Consider the following 16,560-nt stretch of genomic DNA (forward strand, 5'->3'; position numbering starts at 1 on the left):
CTTCCCAAAGGCCCCAGGTCCTAATACTATCATATTGGGGGGAAGGATTTCAAGATACAAATTCTGGGGAGACAGAAGTCAGACTATAACTGGGATAGTGGCTCAAATTGTGAGAGCTCAATCAAGGAGCTAGTTGGCAGGGATGAGCTGTGGATTGATTTGTTTGCTGTCTCTCGGAATTACCTAGCTCTAGGAAGGGCATTCTCTCCAGGATCAGCAAGGCCCCATATGTCAAAGCATCATAAAATACAGAAAATAACAACATAATTAGTGCAAGTAGATGAAGTCTGAGCAGCCAAAGCTATAGCTGCCCACAACAGCACATTATAGGCATGAGCTCACTAATTGCCTCAACAGCCCTATGAGGTGGGTAACCATTGCTTTCCCCCCATTTTAGTAAGGTGAGAAGATTAAAGCACAAAGAAGTTAAATAACCTGCTCAAAATCATACAAGTTAAAACAGCACTGTGAAAATGAGACTGGAGAAGGTAGAACATGCTCTTTGCAGAGCACATTTTAACCTGTGTACCCTGAGGGAAAAAAGACACCTATTAAGAAGGGCTCCTGGTGCCTGACTGGGCTCAAATTTTTAAAAAAAAACAGAGCCTAGCAGCCATTTCTATATAGGGACCTCTCACACAAATGGCACTTCAAGGAGAAGCCCGCGCTGAACCTCCTGCCTCTACACTGTGTTCCTGCCATCTGAGTCAGCCCTTGTAAACGAGTCCCTGAAGTCCTATTTCAACCAATAGCACTGAGGATTTCTCTATCCAATTGGAGCTGAGTAGTTCTGGCCAGAGAGGCTGTATTCTGACCAATTAGGAAAGCACCTTTTAGACCAATCAAACTGCAAGGATTTGGAGTTCTCATTTGCATGAAGACAGACAAAGTAGGGATCAAGGGCAGGGACTCCTGTCCATAGAAGCCAGCTCCCCTCTGGCTCAGAGAGCACACTTTCCCTTTTCACTGAAAACTGAAGACTGCATCTCCATGGCTGTGCCGAATCATGGAAGATGTCTCATCAGAGCGGAGCAGATCATCAAGGAGCAGAGTAGAGCTGTCCAGCTGGAGAACGACATGGCTCCAGGGCCACCTGGCCCCAGAGCTGTTCCATGGCTGTGCTGTTTTTACAGCTATGCTGTATCACTCTTGAGCTCTTTTGCACTGAATAAAATTTCCTTCTTCATTGCACCCCAAATTGGGAATTCCTGTTGGTGTTGAATCTGTGCCAGTGACAAACTTAAGTGATGTGAAATATTGCTTCCTAGTCTCTGCATAGTTTGTTATACTCAGGGAATTTGTTTCAGATTTTAGACATTTGGGTGCCGCACTAAACAGGAACCTTCTCTATGCACACTGTTAATCCTTACCAAGCAACCTCATGAGGGTCTTAAGAATCAACTCACCTCGTTGGCCCCATACTGTCAAGAATAGCAGGTCATTATCACTCATTGTCAACCCTACCTTCCCTTCCCAGCCTAACTCAGGGACTGTCGTTCCATGTTCTTTCCCAAGCAGTGTCTGAGCCAGCCCTGACTAAGACTCAGTGTCTCATTGATCTCGAGTCCACCTGTGGATCTGAAACTGGCTTTGCTTCCCCTGCTCCCTGTTCTGCATTGCCGGGGCTGGGCCGTGAACACAGCACAACTCCTCTGTCCCAGCTACGTTAGCACAGCAGGCTTGCCTGGCAAGTGCCTGGTTTCCTTGCCAAGAACTGCATTTTCCTGACCGAGTAGGGGCCCTGGGACATGGTATGTCTGCAAAGAACTGAGAACTCCCCTTTTCAGGGATGTAACGAAACAATGTAAGCCCAGGATAGGGGCTGGCCTTGCTCTCTTTGCTCTGTCTTGTATTGTGGTAGTTTCCAGTCTTACTTTCTCTCTCCTATGCAATTATGACCTTTCTGAGATCTATGACTTTATCTATGTGTCTTGCATATATTTTTAATTAAAAATGTAAAACACTTACAGTCTGCATTCTTACTTTGGAGATGGAAATTGTTTTAGGAAAAATAACATTCCAAAGAAAGGTAAGTAATCTGAGAAATAAAAATAGCCTTTTATTTTTAGAAAAATATTTCTCTTTCATGTTTCTTTTTTAATATTTATCCTATATGATTAACTCAATGAGCACAGAATCCCAATGATCTGTGTTGTGTCTAATGATGATGAAGGTTTTGTTTCATTTAAAAACAAACCATCTTACAAAAAAGGCAAAGGTGTCCATTAACATTGCTGATTACTTCCAGCACATTCTGGAGGTCCTAGCCAAGATGAGTCATATTGCTTAGTTTTATTTTTAATATAATGACTAAAAATTTTCATTTCATAATGGAATGACTCCATATAGTTTTTTCTTTGTTTTTTTTTTTTAAACAAAGATCAGGAGTTGGCAAACTATAGCCTTTAGGCCAAATATGACCCTCTGCTTGTATTTGCAAATAAAGTTTTGTTGGAATACCACTATGCTCATTGTATACAGCTATTTTTGCACTACAATGACAGCAAAGAGTACTAGTGACAGAGACTATACAGCTAGTAAAGCCAAACATACTTCTCTTTGTCCCTTTACAGAAAGTATTTGATGACACCATGCCTTAACTTGAAGGACCATTAATTAATAAAATCTAAGATTTCATTTTATTTTCTGATGCTCATTTCCTTTTGAGCAATGATTAATTGGTAGTTCTGCAGTCCATTTGTATGATACCTTCCTTGAAAGGACTTTAAGTCTGTTTGCTTATAGATTTGCACATCTGGTACAAGACTCCTGAGCTCTTTTTCTAGACTCAGAGAGGTTAATTGCCTTGATACAGTTGCACATACAGATAATGATAAGAGCCCAGAAGAGGACTCAGGTTTACAATTCCAGTCAGGCCCCTTGTGATGACTATTTATGTCTGAGGTTGTGACTCTTACATTGCACCAAAACCAACGTAAAAGGAAAAGGTTTAGTCAACTAGCTGGTTTTCTGTGTACCAGTTAACCTGAATAATACAAATATTAAAATGTGCATTGATACCAACAATCATGCTTCCAGACACATGCATTTTTCAAGTGGCAGTACAAGTGTCACCTAGTCCATGATGCCTTTCTAAGTGGCTAAGTTAGAATGACACTTTTTTGTACTCCCAGTATGTCTTCTCTAGACCCAGGGGACCCGCTTCATTCCCAGGCCTCATGCTTTGAAGGTCCTGCTCTGTCTACATCTCTTCCCAAGCCCAGGATTCTATTGGGCTAAGTGGATATGGGGCTCATTTCTGGACTACCCCCCTGTACCTGAGACCTAAGAACTCTGTGACCAAATGCACAAGACTGCTTCTAAGCCTACATGGATTCTTCCCAGTGTTCATGTATCCAAGAACAGAGGGCAGATCACGCTGCTATGCACACCTCCAGGCCTGAGAGTTGGCCAAGGGGCAGTAGTTTGCAGAATGTTCAGATAGCCCTTGTTGTACAAGTTGGGGTGTCCACTCCCATGTGCCTGAGACCTTTTGTGGTTTGCAATGGAGCTGGAGATGGGAAGAGGAGGGGCTGTGATTTGGAAAGGCCTCCATATAAGCTCTTGCCTGGGCCCTGCAAATGCATCATGTTACCTAAAACCCATTCTTGCACTAACTTGTTTACAAACAGTCTCTCCCTGTTAAACTGTAAACTCCTGGAATACAAGAGCCACCTCTCCTATGTTTCCACATCTCTGGTACCCACAGAGTGGTTGGGACACTTGGGGTGCTCAGTAGATATTTGAGGACTAAAAGAACACCATCATATCACTAAATTGACAACCAAAAGGGAAGCCAGTGTTCCTGTTATTATTGCTACATAACAACTACCCTGAACTTAGTGCCATAAAACAACCATTTCATTATGTCAAAACTCTGTGGGCCAAGAATTTGGATAGAGCAGAGATGGATGGCTTGTGACTGTTCTGCAATGTCTAGAACCACAACTGGGAAGAGTCAAAGAGGGACAGGGTGACTCAGAAGCTGGGGCTGAGATCATCTGGAGGCTCAATCACTCACACATCTGGCAGGGGCTGGACTACTGCATATGGCCTTTCTATATGGCTGCTTGAGCTTCCTCACATCATGATGTCTGGATTCCAAGAGTGACCATCCTCCATATAAACCAGGCTTGGAAGTCACTGCAGTCATAAGCTCAATGAGGTTCAAGATGAAGGAACCTAGACTCCTACCTTTTGACAGGAGAATAGACTAAGACACATTTTAAGAAGAGCATGAAGGACAAGAACCATTGTTGTAGCCAACTTTAGAAAAATAGAATCTGCCACAGGCAGGTAGATATTCTTTTAAAAAATTAACATATCTACCCAGACCTATGGAGAGGGGGAGCAAGCTTTTCAAATACAACAAAACAAGTGAAAAAGAAAAAGATTTACTTTTCACTGCTCTAGTATTTAGAGAGATTGTGAGGAACCTATTGCGGTAAAAAGTATGGACTACCTCTATGAGGTGAGAGGTCTAAAAAGTGCTCCATTTAAAATAATGATTAGTGGCTTGCAATGCTTTTTTTCCCCACTGAGTGGTTGATCGTTTCATTGCATTTGCTATGTCCCAGTGGTATAGAGTTACTTTTATATGAAGTACTAAAATAGCTTTTCAGAAACAAGACAGGAAGTTTCATGCTCTAATGAACTAATATAGTAAAATGTCAATATCATTAACTGGAAAAAATAGCAGGCAAATGTTTGAGTTAAACTCAGCTATGAAAGTTCTTTTCTTTGGAAAAGTTCTTGTATTGAATAATGCTTAATTTGACATTATCAAAAATTTATAGTCATGACCATTAATACAGCAAAAATGTATGACAAATAAGGAAACACTGTATGTAAAGATTCCAAGAATGTTGTTCAAATGGCTTAATTTAAGTTTAGGGCTCATGAGAAAAATACAATGATTATATGAAGTCCTCAGAAATTTAAAAATGTATATAAATTTAAAGTAAAAAAGTGAATCCAAAGAGAAGGAAGAATCTGAACTGGTGGAGGCCATGATAACATACCATTGTTAAAATTCTAGCAGAGGATGCTCCCACATTTTCTTAAATTTTTAAATGCAATTTGCCTTTTTAGATTCTGAAAGTGGATCTTAAGATGCTTGAAATGTGTGTTTCCAAGGCAGAGTCAGAAGTGATTTTGCATGGTATTTTCTAGAATCTTCCTTAAAGCATTTCTTTCTATACCTCATCCTTCTCCAAGCTCAGCCCTCTTAGAGGTTAAGAAAGTCCCCACTCCCATTTTGTTTGGGTCTCAAATGGGGGCAGACTCTCAGCTCCAAAACATCCAACCACTTCCAAAATACTTTCTCCAAATGCAACTTCTAGGTCTTATCTAAAAAACACTGGCCTGCCAGTATCTCCAGGGTGAACAAGCAGGCCAAACTTACCTTGGAGATTAAATGCACACAAAGATAAACAAAGGGTATCTTCCAGAGAGTAGCCCAGTGGTTTTCAAATTCATTCTATGGAACATCTTTGGTGCCTACTTGTGGGATGTAAAAGGACCGTGGCAGATGGAGTTCCACACATCCCACCCCAATTTTAATCAGATGGCTTTTGGTTTATCTGTCTTATAGATCAGACTTCCTTGCAAGTTTTTATTTGAAGAACTTTTATAAATTAGGGTAGAGCTTCACTGTTTACATTCACCACATTTGGTCCTCACAAATACCTTCTGGGCATCTTTAAATAATTTAGAAAAAACTCATTTCATTTCTCCATCTCCCACACCTAGTTTAACCTAGTTAGAGGTTTTTTAGCACCAAGAACTAAAAACAAAATAAAATAGCCAATAGCAGTAGATTTTTGTTGGGGTCAAGGGCAAAGCAATGGTGCTATATGCTCCAGATTTCCTGCCTTTGATCCCAAGTAGAAGAGTCTCAGGATTGAAACAGTCTTTTTATTGTTATTCAAAAACGTTTAATTGTTTACCTATGAAAAATATATAGACTAATATGCACCAAGTTAATGACACATGTTGATCGTGACTTGGCTCCACCTGAAGTCTCACTATTTTGCTTGCTTTATGAGGCAATTTGGGGAAAGGGAAAAGGAAGAAGCATGGTCATGTCAAATCTCAAGTTTCAATTCAAGAATATCTTGTTCATCTGAACAAGAAATATGTGCACTGTGGCAGTCCTATCCTTTTACTGGGACCCTGTCCTTTCATAGTACCCACCCCACCAAAAAAAAAAAAACAAACCTCTTGTTTAACGTACTTCTTTGCTGATTTTTCTACCTCAAGGCAATCACTTTATCATGAAGAGGGAGAGAGGGATTAATATTCCATTATTGCAACTACTTTATGTTACTTAGTGCGGTGGGCTATGCTCTGTTTTAATTCCTTCCTCTTGAGTGTGAGCTGCCCTAGTGACTTGCTTCTAATGAATAAAATATGGTAAAGGTGATAGGAAGTCACTTCTATGAGACTGTAACCTGCAACTTGCTAGCCAGATAGGGGTGGCTGGTGTATGCCATCTCACCTGCAGTTCAGATTTATATTAGTTAGGGTAGATTAACTGCTGTAATAAAGGGAGCCAAAAGGGACTAGGAAATGCAGCCTTTGGCTCAGTGGCCATTTCCTTGTGACAATTCTTTACTAAGGATAGAGTGTAAAAATTTTTGGTGCACATTTGCATTCTCTGACATACTGCTTCTGGGAAATTGAACACTTTGCAATGGTTTGGCCAGATTAGCATTCAAATGTGACATGAAAGTTTTAATGTTTTAGGCCCATTAAGCAATGACTATTGCTTCCCATCAATCCTTCCATTCTTACTTTTTTCACTTAAGAACCATCCATCCAGACCTTTAGCCACCACCTGTGATTCAGTATTGAAACTGCTTCAGACCTTCTGTCTCCCTATCCCAGGAAAATGGGGACAGGTGATGTCCTGCTTGACTGTACATTGAAGGGGTTTCTTTACCCCACTGTCCCTCAGGGATGCCGCATTTGGGACTCTAACGCCCAGCAATCAACATCAAACCAGTGCTGGCTTATCCTTTCTAGACTTGCCTCAAATTTTCCCTTATCAGAGTCACTTTCTCGTCCTTAAACCATTTTTTCCTTTGGTCTCCTTGGAGATCATATTTCCCTCACTCCTCTATCCTCTCTCCTTAGATTCTCTTTATAGACTTCCAACTTCCAGTTTTATATCTTTAGCCTTAACGTCTCCTTTAAGCTAAAAACTGTAAACTCAACATTTCCAGGTCCCTGCCTTGGTAATGCCATTCCTTACTACTAATTTACATTAACAACTTCTCTCACTCCTTGTCAAATAGCCACTTTGGTTGTCTTTGTAACACCAATCACTACTTAGAGTTACTTGTTTATTTACTTGTTTGGTTGTCTATCATCTCTCCTAGATATATACACTCATGGGTGCTAAGACTTGGTCTACCATATGCAGAGCCTAGCAGAGGACCTGAAAATAGGAGATAGTCCATAGATATTTGTCAAATGAATACATGAAGAATTCATGGGAAGGCCGCCCCCCACCCCCTGAAGTCCTAGGTGCACAGATCGAAGATATGCAAGTAGCAGACATATTGGCTGGGTGAGCTGAGAGTTATTTTTTCGCCAAGACCGTTCTCCACAGGGTACATGTAATTGCCCATCAGAGTGCTGGAGTGCTGAACTATACTGGGGGGCAGTGATGAGGTAGGTAAAATCCAACGGATACTTTAATAAAGTTTGTAATTAGTGCACAGAAAAAATAATGGTGATGCACTACATCCCTAGATCATGGTGGGCAAGCATTTTTCTGTAAAAGGCCAGTTAGATATTATGGAACTTGTGAGCCATCTGGTCTCTGTTAAAACTATTCAACTCTGCTATTGCAGAATGAAAGTGGCTATGTACCAATAAAGCTGTCTTTATGGACAGTGAAATTTGAATTTCATATAAATTTCACATGTCACCAAATTTTAATCTCACAGGCCATCGAAAAATAGGTAATGGACAGGATTTGGCCCATGAGCTGTAGTTTGCTAACTCCTAACCAAGATGATCAGATGATCAGCCTTTTTTATATGGAAATTTTTCCCCCAGCCCTCATGACTACTTTATAAGTAATGTTTCATAAAACATTTTCATGTAATCCTTGGACTTGAGTCTCTAGGGGTGTTCTGGGTTGGGAGGAGGGAGTGGGATGAGAGTCTCCTGGGCCTAAATGGTTAACATTTATATTGCAACATAAATTATTCTTTGCTCCAGATTGCCTGTGCTATCCATGTAGAATGATTAATGTCAAGATGATAAAATGATGCAGTCTCTTGAATTTGATTCCAGCTGTTCCCATCTTTGATATGATTTGTGAATGACAGTTGTATTTTTCACTGGTGATTAGTTAATGCTGGGAAGGACAGCCAGATGATAGCTGTCTAGAATTCTAAAGCCAAAGATTTACTTGGCTGGAAAACTGTTCAACAGAATATCATTACACCATTTACCACAAATTCATTTAGCATTTGCCATTAGAAGGTGCTTAGCTTTGGGGAAGCAATCTATAGCCTGAAGAATTTCTTAGACCACTTGATTATACCATGATTACAGAATAATGGTAACCCCAAAAAAGGCTTCCATCCACAAGATGCATTGCTCTTGTTTAGAACACAAATGAACTCTCAAAGAAATGATTGCATTTTTTTCCCTGAGAGCCCTTTATTGACTTGTTCATGGCTAGAGGACAGCTCAAGTGTGCACCTCAGTTTGGGAGCCAAGTGTCAAAAGTCACTGGATTTAGCCCACAATGGTAACAGTGACCATTTATTCAGCTACTTACAATGTGCCAGGCAATACACTATTTTATACTCTTTATCTTCACACCAGTGCTTCTAAACATTATTCTACACTGTCAGAATATTTGTCCACCCACCAAGTCCCCGGAAGTGCAGGCAGTTTGGTCTCTTGTTCTCTCTGCATCAGTGTAGCCTCTTAAATTGTGATTCTCTATGGATAAGAATGGGATGAGTTTAACTCAGGGTTTCTCAACCCCAGAACTATGAACACCTGGGGCTGAATCATTCTTTGTTTGAGAGGCAGTCCTGCGCACGGTAAGATATTTAGCAATGTCCCTGGCCTCCACCCACCAGATGCCAGTAACACCTCACCCAGCCCCCTCCCCCAACTTGTAACAGCCAAAAATGTCTCTAGACACTGCCAATGTTCCTTGGGGGACAAAATCACTCCAAGTTGAGAACCACTGGTTTAACTCGATCTTCCCCAATGTAGCACAGAGCATATAAAATTGCCCTTGGGTCCCAACGTGTATTACCACTTCCTGTGTGTGAAGCCATTTTGGGGTTCAAGGGAGTGTGTGTGATTTATCATGAACTCTGCTTTGTGAAAAATAGAGTTTATTATGATGTCGACAATAGGGACTAAATTCTCTGGATTCAAATTAGTGTAAAGGAGGTATCAAATTGTTTTTTGACAAGTGAAAAGAGCAGATAGTAAAGGATTCTCTCCATCTCTTCTGATAAATGTCTCCATGACCTTAAGGTAAATAAACCAGTGTTTTCATATGGCATCATGGGCATAGCATATTTTTTTTTGTTTTTCCTTTGTGCTATTCTTTATTTTCAAAACTTTCTGCCATAAACATGTATCATTTTTAAAATCACATTAAAAATTCTGTTAAAAAAATGGAGTCAGTGACCCTCCCTTGGATTTCTAGTTGATATTAACAATTGTCTTTGGACAATGTGAGACTTAGCTTTCTCATGAAAATACTAATGCCATTGTAGCTCCAATGAAAAATTGTCTTAGGGAGAACTTGAGTAGTGGATACAGAGAAATGATGTTGGTTACTTAATCATGAAAATAAAATTAGAGCAACATCCTAAAAATTTGAAATGCCAGGGATCTGAAAAAAATAAACCTCCCACCACCAGTTGAGAGTTATTTAATATATTCATTAAAGAAAAATGGAGGGCAGGAACGGCAGTTGCTTTGAATTACATGCTATTTGGGATCAGCAACAGTGGATTAACAAGGTTTTACTACGTTTCAGATGTTTGTCAATGATTGATTATCGGCATTCATATCTACATGTGCTTACCAGGCTTTCGGGGCACAAGGTCTTTGAGACAGAGGTTATGTCTTTTATTGATTCTGTGTAAGGCCAGACCACACTGGAGAGCCCTAATACATTGGCGGAGTATTTTGACCATTGATAACAGCGTGCAGACTATTAAGCTCAAAACCCCAAGGCCAAGGTGGAAACAGCCTGGGAACAAAGCCCGCAAAGGCTTTTTTATGACTGAAAAGCCCCAAGCAAGCATATAGCTTTCCCAATCAGCAAAAGTACTTGGCTCCAGCCTGTCATTAAAATGTGGGCATGGACCCAGCGCTAGGTCCAGGAAAGCAGCCCCCCTCCGGATCCATGAGCAGGCTTCCCCGAGCAGAGCAGGAAGCCCTGGTTTCGGGCCCCCTGGAAGCCGAGAAGGCTCCTTGAGTGGCCTGGACTCCAGCTCCCACCTGGATAAGTTGGAGAAGTGACGGCTTTCAGGCTGGGGCCTGCAGAAGCAGAATTCCCAAATTCCCAGCCAAAGAACATAATCCTGAAGTGGAAAAACAAATGAAATTCATACAAATTGAATCCAACAATTCCCTTTCCTCTTTGGAAAGGAAAAGGTTGGGAGATGGCTGTGGACGAACACTGTAGAACACTATAGGGGCCACCTTCTTCCTTCTTCTTACAGCAGAAGCCCTGCTCAGAGTTAACGAACGAGGTCAGAAGGTGCAATTCATCCAAAGGTCTCTCTGATTGGTGACACCCTCCATGGGACTCCCTACACCATCATGACGGATTTCCTTTGGTTCTTAATTTTTGTTTAGCTTCTGGTTCTTTGACCAAGTGAAGCAATTGGATTTCTTAACCAGAATTAAATTGTTCAGTCCCAGTTGCACAAGGGAGGAAACGTTCTCAAGTAATTTTCATTCAGATGAAATGGGGATAAACCAGTCTTGAAATAGAAGGAAAGAATTAAAATAGTAACTCTATTCCCAGGTATGTTTTTCTCCCGTAGGAAACAGTGGTTTAAAGTTTATGGAGCAGGTTAATGAGTTGGAGAACCTTGCCTTTTGGCCCATGTCCTAAAATAAGACTTTTAAACACACTTCAAAAATATACAACACTCTCATTAATGGTGAATAAAGAAGTGGGTCTTGAATCAGGATGTAAAGGCAGAATGATTCATATATAATATGGAGCAGAAAGGGGGTTTTTCAGAAATAAAAAATTTCATTGATTAAATGATTCCTGGAACACCAAGGGCATTTATTTTTCTTTTTCTTCTTTGTGTTCTTTGATATTTTTCAAAATTTTCTTCGATAAATATACTTTACTAGATTGGACAAAGGAGACTAAATTTGAGACTTTAAAAATTGATGCAATTTAAAGAGGATCTTTCAAGAAGTAGAGTTGTCTTCAAAAATCTGTAGAAAAGGAAAAAAAATTTTGGCTTTGCTGGAAAGTCATGGGATGGATTGGAGAACTTTTTTTTTCTTTGAACACCAGGAATTTCTTTAATGATTACATCAGACAATGTAGACTTTGGAAATAGGCACTCTGGTCACAGCTCTGCCATTTACTAGCTTTGACAGTTTGGATAATTCATTTTACTCTTTTGAAGCCTCGGTTTCCTTTTTTGTAAACAGGAACCATCATCATCATCATCATCCTATCTCATGAGTTAAAAAAATAGCTGAGCAAACTGCCATTGATGTACCCGGTTTTTTTCTTTTTTCTTTTTTTGGATTTATAAATCATGTTTATTCTGTTACAGTTGTCTCAATTTTTCCCCCTTTATCCCCCTCTACCCACCCCACCCCCACGCCCTGCTCCCACAGTCAATTCCCACTCTGTTGTCCATGTCCATGGGTCACTCATACATGTTCTTTGTCTAGTCCCTTCCCCTTCTTCCCACCATTGTCCTCTTTCCCATCCTCTCTGGTCACTTTCAATCTGCTCCATGTTTCCATGCCTATGGTTTATTTTGTTCATTAGCTTATTTTGTTGAATAGAGTCCACTTATAGGTGAGATCATATGGTATTTGTCTTTCATCAACTGGCTTATTTCACTTAGCTTAATATTCTCCAGTTCCATCCACGTTGTCGCAAAAGGTAGGAGATCCATCCATCTTTCTCTCTCTCTCTCTCTCTCTCTTTCTTTCTTTCTTAAATGCAGATTGATTTTATATATTTTTTAATGTCAAATTTAATTACAAAATATTAAAAAATTCAAAACCATTATAAAGTCTCAGTAATTAAACCAACATGACACCAGCACAGAAATAATTAAGTAGATCAATGAAATATAATGAGCATTCTAGAGACAAACATATATATCTAACAATGTAATATGTGATTAAGTTGATATTTCAAATCGATGGGGAAAATAAGGCTTATTCAACAAATAAGGTGCATGGACCACTATTACTTGAAATAAAACAAATACAGAGCCCCATTTCACACATTATACAAGAAATATTCAGGTGAGTTAAAAATCAATATGTAGAATCTAAGGAGTTTTAGGAGAAAATACAAACTAATATTTTTCTTAACCTGAAGTAAAATATTCAAACCCAGAAGCTATAAAGTAAAATAGTCACAATATGACTATATTAAATATTTAAGGTTGTATAGTAATATACATATAAAAAAGTTAAAGGACAAGTAATGGAATAGGAAAGTATTTGCCACCCATCTACAAAAGGGTTAATAGTTGTTTTTTTTTTAAGGGAAAATATTCTACAAACCTTTAAAAGATAAATGGATAAAGAATGCCAGAAAGTCATTTAAAGCTTTTTTAAAAATAATATAAATAGGCAAGAAATACACAAAACAGGTTTAGTTTCAACAAATAACAAAGTAACAATTAAAATAACAAATCATTGTCACAATCAGGTTAATAAGTATTAAAATATTGGTAATATCAAGTATTGGCAACTGTGAAAGGAACTGGGTATTCATAGACTCTTTTTCTTCATCTTAAAGCAGTACCTTTAACATATTTTTCAGTGCTGGTTTGGTGGAGGTGTATTCTTTTAGCCTTCTTTTCTCTGGGAAACTCCTTATTTCACCTTCCATTTCAATTGAGAACCTTGTTGAGCAGAGCAGTCTTGGTTGCAGGCCTTTGCTTTTCCTGACTTGGAATATTTCTTGCCACTCCCTTCTGGCTTGCAGTGTTTCCATTGAGAAGTCAGCTGCTAGCCATATCAGGGCTCCCTTCTATGTTACTACCTCTTTCTCCCTTGCTGCCTTTAGGATTCTCTGTTTGTCTTTGATGTTTGCCATTGTAATGATGATGTGTCTTGGAGTGGGCGTCACTGGGTTCCTCTTGAATGGCACCCTCTGTGCTTCCTGGACTTGTGTGACTTTTTCTCTCCTCAAATTAGGGAAGTTTCCCATCATTACTTTTTAAAACAGGTTCTGTATCCCTTCCTCATCCTCTTCTCCTTCTGGTATCCCTGTTATACAGATATTATTACGTTTCAGGTTGTCCTGCATTTCCCTAAACACCTCTTCATTCTTTTTGAGTCCTTTTTCATTTTCTTGCTCTTTCTGGGAGCTTTTTTCTACCTTATCCCCCAGCTTGCTGATTCAATCCTCTGCTTCATCTAGCCTGCTTTCGATTTCTTCTACTGTGTTATTCAATTTAGAAATTGTATTCTTCATTTCCTCTTGTCTCATATTAATAGTTTCTAATTCCTTTTTCATGCTGATACAGTTTGCAGTAAGTTCCTCATAGTTTCTCCGTAGTTTTTTGTAATTCTCTCTGAGCTCACTGAGCTCATTGAGCTTCCTTAGAACCATTGTTTTGAACTCAATATCTGATAGTTTATTTGCCTCTATTTCATTTAGTTCTCTTTGTGGGGATTCCTCCTTTCCCTTCAACTGGGGGGCAGGGTTTCTTTATCTTCCCATTATTTGTGAGACTCTTCTTTTTTTGCTTTTGCTTCTTAAATTGATCTGTCTTGATTTCCTGACTTTGTGGTGTGAACTTCTATGGTTGGAGACTGCTGTTTTTTCTTTCTGGATCTGCCTCTGATGATGTCAGATGTTGACCCTGTCTGACCTTAAGCAGTCTGTTGGAGACTTCCAGGAACCTACTGTCTGTGGCTGTCTCCTTCAACTGTTAATCTAGTCATTCTGCACTCAGCAGGCCCGCTTAGGCAGCTCAGGGCAGGGCAGAATCCCATCTGAGGGCGGGGCTATTGCGTCCTCTCAGGGGGAGTGGTCTCTGCCTGAGCAAGATGGCTGCTGCTGCATGGTGGATGAATCAGCACCAGGATCCTACTGGCTACTCTCTCCATTTTCTCCCTGAAGCGTCCTTCCCCAGTCTCTCCTCAGCTGTCTCCAGCCCACTCCGCCCCTGCCCTTGCCGGAGACCAGGGTAAGTGGTTGCAAATAAAAATTTATGCGTTGACTCTTTAAATGGCTCTTTGCATCTCCAGCTGCCTGTCTCTGGCAGAGAGCAACCTTGCCATTTTTCGCAGCTGGCTGTTTTCTGTGTACTTTTTGGGCTCTGGTGCTGTAGGCTGGAGATCCCCATTTATGGTTTAGACCCCGCTCTTCTCAGGGGGATCCAACTGGCCGTTTCAATATCCTTCTGGTGCTGCCGCCCATGGGCGCCCCGCTGTCTTCTCGAGTCTCCACTGCACTCTGTACCAGTCAAGTTCCGCTAAAGCTGATTCTTCTGTCTGTCTGAAGTTATAAGGTTCCTCTCGCTATTGTTCAGTTGTTTGTTCCAGGTGATTCTCCACAGTTAGCTGTAATTTCAGGTTGGTCCTGGGAGGAGGTCAGTGTGACTTCCACTCACTCCTCCGCCTTCTTGATCCTGTATCTGTTTCTTTTTTATGGCTCCAAAGCAAAAACCTTTGTTCTCTTTTCTAATAATAAGTTAGTGAGAATGTGTGTGACATGCAAAGTTGAGCATCTACCAACTTGTCATAGTCGTTCAGTTTCTCTTGTGGTCAGTGTTCATTCAACTGCATCTCTGAACCAGCTTTGCTCTGCATGAGCTGCTAGATGCTGGAAGCACCGCTAATCTCTGGGTTAGATGGCAGCAAAGGAGAACGAGTTAGGCTTATTGTTAATTGTATAAATTTTTTAGATCTTGAGACAAATTTGAATTGAGTAATATATAAATGTAATATTGATATTGTCCCTCCCTTCCTCCTTTTCTCTTTTTCCTTCTATTTTCTTTCCTTCCTCCATCCCTCCTTTCTTCTTCTCTCTGTCCCTCCCTTCCTTCCTTCTTTTCTTCCCATCTCCCTTCCCTTCTTCCTCCCTCTTTCCCTACCTTTCTCCTTCCTTTCTTCCAACTTGTAGTAAATATCCACTGAAGACATGCAACAAACTAGGTGCTGTGTTAGGTACCAGAGGTATTAATAAGTAATAAGCACAATCCCTACCTTCATGGAGCTTATGTTCTAATAGGAAAAAATTCCTCAGGGGGAAGGCAGAAATGGGTGGGTTCTTCTGAACTGTGTAAAGGAGGAAGAAAGAAAAGATAAGAGCTATACTTTGGGGCTACCATGTTCTTTCAAAAAGAGGATCCTCCATATTCTGTATATAATATGTTTACAGCTGTTAACAAACAAACAAAAAAAACAATTCTCTCATTAGCTTTGGGCAGGCAAGCTTAACTTCCTGATGGCAGAACCGAAGTATGGCCCTGAGCAGAGGCAGTATCTTACCTTGAGGTCTAATTTGGAAGGTGAAGGTGCCAGTATTTCCTGTGCTACAAGAAACTCTGGAAATAATCCATTTTGGCAGTGCAAAGGAATAGTTTGAGACCTTAGTAAATTCCTTTTAGGTATTTTTTAAAAACAGTATGTTTTTAAAATCTCAATCTCTTCCCCCACAACAAGAATAATAATTTGCATAATATTATCAGCAAGCAGACCCAAAACTTCTTCTCTATCTGAATTCCAGGTATACCTAGAGTCTGATCTCTTGGCCATTTGCTTATTGGCAGCTTCCAGATCCAGGGAGAAGCTGGAAGTGTTTATTCTTCCCATATCCCCACCTCCCTCTCTCTTGATTTTATTGATAGCCCACTGGACACATCAGGGATGTTGAACTGGTGAGCTTGACAATGACTGCATTAACAACAGACACCCCACAAGTGATTCAGTAGCCTGGAGGCAAAGAGGAAGGGATAGAAAATGGATAGGAAGATGACATGAGAAGATTCTGTGGACAGAAGGAAAGTTATAATGATTGAACATTGATATAATATTATAAAATTCTAATGATATAACATTGATATTATGATTAAAGTGTTCATCTGGGCCAGTGGCTCTCCAACAGGAGTGAGACATTTGGCGCGGGGACATTTGGTGCTGTCTGGAGACATATTTGATTGTCACAATTGGGAGGGGGACACTATTGGTATGTAGCGGGTGGAGATCAGGGATGCTGCTCAACGTCCTCCAGTGCATGGGACAGCCCCCCAACAAGGAATTCTCCAACCCTACATGTCCACATTGCTGAGGCAGTGAACTTTTGCTTTACAGAAGGAACAGCCAGGG

The sequence above is a fragment of the Pteronotus mesoamericanus genome, unplaced genomic scaffold (assembly GCF_021234165.1).
Source record: "Pteronotus mesoamericanus isolate MK-2021 breed Mesoamerican mustached bat unplaced genomic scaffold, CSHL_Meso_final contig_65, whole genome shotgun sequence".
NCBI lineage: Eukaryota > Metazoa > Chordata > Mammalia > Chiroptera > Mormoopidae > Pteronotus > Pteronotus mesoamericanus.